Consider the following 4845-nt stretch of genomic DNA (forward strand, 5'->3'; position numbering starts at 1 on the left):
ATCTGCTATGTTTCAGATGATGGAATAATGCTGGGTGACAAGTTATATTTACCTTACTGGCCTGAGAGGTTGGAATCTGACCAGTAGATGGCAGTTCCAATATTCATTGCATTGTACATTGGATTAGAGAACTACTCCATTGCTATAATGACACATCAGGCCAGTAAGATAAATATAACTTGTCACACACATGCTTTTATGTTGGGTTAGCGCTACTGTCTTCTGACATGCAGGATGTGCAAAGGTAATAACAGTCACTGAGTAAACTTGTTGAATTCTCTCAAGCTGATGGGTGAGAAATTGAGATCATTTGCAACTATCTGTTTTCAGTGCCTTCTGGGCTTCAAGAAAGCATCTGTGGTGCATGTGTACGCACTTTGGGATAACTCTCACTAGAAAAAACATTGGTGAGGGCATGAGCGCATGCATATTACACACACACACACACATAGTCATTATACAAAGTATGTAGATCATGACATCAATCATTTGTAACACTGCTTTGAGACCAGTGCTGTCAATTTGAAGCTCAATATTGTAGTTAATCGTTTCCCCGTCACCAGGAAGTCATATCCACTAGTAGATTTGCGTCACAGTTCTCCCATTTGACTCTCAGGAAAGAGCAATGTCTGTGCTTTAGCAAGTGCATCTTCACCAAAATCTGAAAACTGCTGCAGCCACAGTTGCAATCTAAAGTAGGGAGAAGGCTACTAGTATTGGAAATGTTTGCAATATCTCACATGTACTATCCATTGTTCCATAAAGGAGGTCACTAATTCTTCTCTTCTCTGTAAGCAAATTAAAAGACATGTACTCAGTTTAGCAGAACATACGCTGAAATTGCAATGATACAGAGAAGATTAGAATAGCCCTTGTGCAAGGATGGCATTCAAATTCATGATTCATCCCATATTTTTAAGAAAAGTTAATGAGATAGGAAGTGGTGTGGTTGTAAACTGATTTGACTTGTAATTCAGAATCCCAGGCTGATGTTCTAAGGACATCATTTTTAGGCCTGTCATGACAAATGGTGAAATTTGAAAAATAAAGTTAGTTCTCTCTTGCCAAAGTAAGCAGGATGGAGTGAGCATGCAACATCACTGAGATTGCAGACTTCCATTGTGGAGGGAATATCAACTGCAAATTTTGTGGTCAGGTTTTTGGAGTGGATGTTAAGCTACAGATTTTCTCACTCAGATAAGAATACTACCAATTGTGTAAAGGCTGACGCTTAGTCGGTGTGGCATGGAATTGAAATTCACTCCATTCACGATCTAGCTGGATTGTGACAAGCAGCACACTATCATGCAGGTAAGGTCTGGTATTCTGGCAACAGTCATGTTGCCATCCTTCCACAGCAGTCCACTATATTAGCTGCATTTCAGCCACCACACGAAGACAATCCACTGACAACCTGGCCAATGAATCCAGTGCACAAGTCGATCACATGTGCAGCAATTACAAAATAAAAGACATTTGCATGCAAAATGTGACAGAGGAGAGCAAAGTGTGCTAAAATATGAATGTTCTAAAACAATGTTTTCATGACATGGAGCAGACAAGGTGTCAAGATTCAAGGTGCTCCAGTGCATACAGTTTTCACAGTATGGAAAGAGTCCTTTGACCTATCTTGTCTGTTCTAGTCATGAAACATGTATTTATTGTAATCTCAATGTCCACATTTCACCCCCATTGCCTTCTATGTGTTTCAAGTGCTCATCTAAATTATTCTTAAATATCTTGAGAATTCCAACTTCTATCACCCTCTTAGGCAGTGAGTTTCAGATACTCTCATTCTCTTGGGGAAAAAAAACATCAGTTCCCTTCTAAAACTTCTGTTTCTTACTTTAAAACTGGGCCTCCTGATTATTAATACATGCTGCCTTACCATGGGAGAACAAGATGAACACCAACTACACAGTGAGCAGCTGAGGAGACAAAGCAGAAGATATTGGAGACTGAGTGAGTTTCATCCTAGACTGGTTGACCCATTTGACCACAGTACCAGAGAATGCAATCCCAACCTCCCATTCAACAATCATGTTTGACTATACTCGTGACCACAGTGCAAAAATAAAACAACAATGAAATAAATATTCCAAAACATATTCATGCATTAACTCATATCATATTGCATACAAAAGTCAATTGCTTCCCCTTGGACCTTATCTTCCATGCATCTTTGCCTGTCCTGGTGTTCCTATACATTGTTGACCCAGTGGTTCCCATGTGGCTGCTGACATTCAGTGGAAGTGACTGCGAGTAACACGGCAAGATTGACTAGAGCTCTGGCTGCTAACACAGCACTGGCAGCAACTGTCTGCACTTGTTACTTAGTGGGCAACAGCCTGGGCACTGGTAGAGAAGCAGAAATAGAAAGATGACGGCTATCTTTTGGAAAGCTGGCCAACAATTTCATACTCATGGAACTAATGCCACTGTCTCCAGAAAACCAAAGTGTATATTGTTGGAATTTTTTTGACGTCCTGCAAGCTCCTTTGCATAATGTAGCCCACAGAGATAATATAATCAGAAAAAGTTGTAAAAAATTCACCAGTTCAGGCAGCATCTGCAGAGAATGACACTGAGTTAACATTTCAGATTGATGGCTGTTTATTCACAACTTGTAATTAAAAAGAGCATGTAGATTGAGGGGCTCGTGAAATGTGAGGAGGGGCTAAGGTATTACGATATTGTCATCTTCAATGGCTTCAGCCTCATTACCGGCCATTGCTTTGGTGATGGCCATCCAAATATATACAAGCAATATCTCTACCATTATTACTAGGCCATGCAGTAGTTTTCCCTCCAGCTAACTTCTGCTCCCTTCATTTATGTGCTTCCTGGTCTTGTAGGAGTGTTGTATAATGTTGGGCTGATTTGACTATCATGAGTGCAGAGTTGGCAGAGCAAGTAAGCTGCAAAATGTGCATGTAGGCTGACAGTCATACTAAGTGTGAGAATGCAATGGAGAATGTGGGTCTTCTTTATATTGCATGAGATCAGTGTGTCGGGAAGTGGCAGTAATACCATGTCACGAGTTTAGAAGGATGAGAAGGAATCTGATTGAAATGAATAAAATTCTAACAGGGCTGAACAGACTAGATGCAGGGAGGACTTTGTCCCCTGGGTGGGGAAATCTAGGGGGACGTTTAGAGTGTACAGCAAAAGGCACCTGTCATCACTTTCAAATTGAATTCCGGACACAAAAACTGTTCGTTTGGTGTTTGCTCATTACGTCCCCATTGCAGATTCACATATCCTGCCTGTTTTGTTTCACACACACTGCAAACCTCCCCTTTATAAAATCAACACAATTTGTTAATAACCTATTAATGGGGCACAAGGGCATGCTGTCTTTCACTTTTTCACATTAGCACCTTTCCTTACTTGTGTTCCCATATCTGTCCATAGATCAATATTCAGGAGGATAAAAGCATCCCCTTAGTTACAAAAAGCCTTTTGATTATTGATCACACCCAGCAGGCCCAGTTCTATTTTGGACATTGCCTCATTTGACTTGCAGTATTTTTTGTTTTATGTTGTGCACAGTGCAGAATGGAAGAACCAGAATTTCTAAAGCACTCAGCTGCAACCAATGGAATTTTGAAGAGAAGTGCATTTTTCATCTGTTTAAGGCATTTAACGCTTAATGTGAGAACAGCAAGTTTCAGAAGATTGGTTCCCAGGCTCTCAAATCTCACGCTGCTCAAATACCCTGTAGGATGTTTTGTTTCCCATCAGTGCACAAACAGGAAGTGAAAAAGGAAGTTTATGCATCACAGAAGTTGCTTACTAATGACTCGTAATCTGCATTGCATGCTGCCATATCCCAATCTTCAAGATTAATTTCCTGCTCAATCACTGCTTTATTGTGCATGTCATACGGACACAAGATAGTTATTTAGCAAGTTAAGCACATCACTGGCTATGTGTTTAATGAATGAATATAAATTAGAAATTTCACTTCTGCTGTTCTTTGTCATTTTGTTTAACTATTCCCAACAAAATTCAGGTGCTTATCTTTAACCCTCAACATTGAAGTTTATTCTTGCTATAGAATGTCTCTATTTATCTTCAGTTCCACCGCAATGTTTTTCTTCCCACTCTCCTTCTGAAGGTGATACTTCATAATAGGTTTTGGTTCCAGTTTGTTGTTATTCAAGTGCACGCCTGTAACAGTGAATGTTGGCCAACTATTCTACTGTCGGTGCATCATAGCTCAGCTTGATGCTGCTTTGCCCACACCCAGAAGTCAGTGACTAGTAATTACTATGTGAAAATCCTGCTGATTTATTTTAATCTTTCTGGCTTCAGGAAGCTGAAGAAGATTGTAGTTCACCTAGTGGTTTCCCAGTTTTCATAGCCTTAAACTGTGGATCAATTCTGCAGCTTCCCTGGTTGGTGTGAATGAGTACAACACTGGGAAGCATGTTTGACATATGATGCTTAAGGAAAGCCATTTTGTTCATGAACCATAAATCTCTTCAGATTTTCCAATTTTTTTCCTTCTATTGTTTGAATTTGTATTAATTTACCTCTCTCCCATTTTGTGATTCTGAGTTGCATGGTGGCTTGCACCATTGTTGAGTGCCTCCCTGTCTGTTGGCAAAAACACAATAAGTTGACAAACTGAATGGAGACTTTATAGAAAAATCTACATCACATGTTTTACTCCCTTTCATTGGTTGTACAAGATGTTCAAGACAGAAAGGATTAAAGCTGAGAAGTGCATTACTCACTATCAAACGTGATGGTGTTGTACAGGCTCGGGTAGGAGAACTGCTCTAAACCTCAAAGGAGATTGATTTACCATCAAGGGTCTTCCTCAGAGTCTAGATAACT

General features: G+C 40.0%; 1 non-coding gene across 1 annotated transcript; it reads left to right on the plus strand.

The window, feature by feature from the left end:
• The first annotated feature begins 810 nt into the window (after positions 1–810).
• Positions 811–917, plus strand: LOC140453537 (U6 spliceosomal RNA). Its single transcript, XR_011952423.1, has one exon. It is a non-coding gene; the product is annotated as a U6 spliceosomal RNA (small nuclear RNA).
• Positions 918–4845: the final 3928 nt, after the last annotated feature.

The sequence above is a fragment of the Chiloscyllium punctatum genome, chromosome 2 (genome assembly GCF_047496795.1).
Source record: "Chiloscyllium punctatum isolate Juve2018m chromosome 2, sChiPun1.3, whole genome shotgun sequence".
NCBI lineage: Eukaryota > Metazoa > Chordata > Chondrichthyes > Orectolobiformes > Hemiscylliidae > Chiloscyllium > Chiloscyllium punctatum.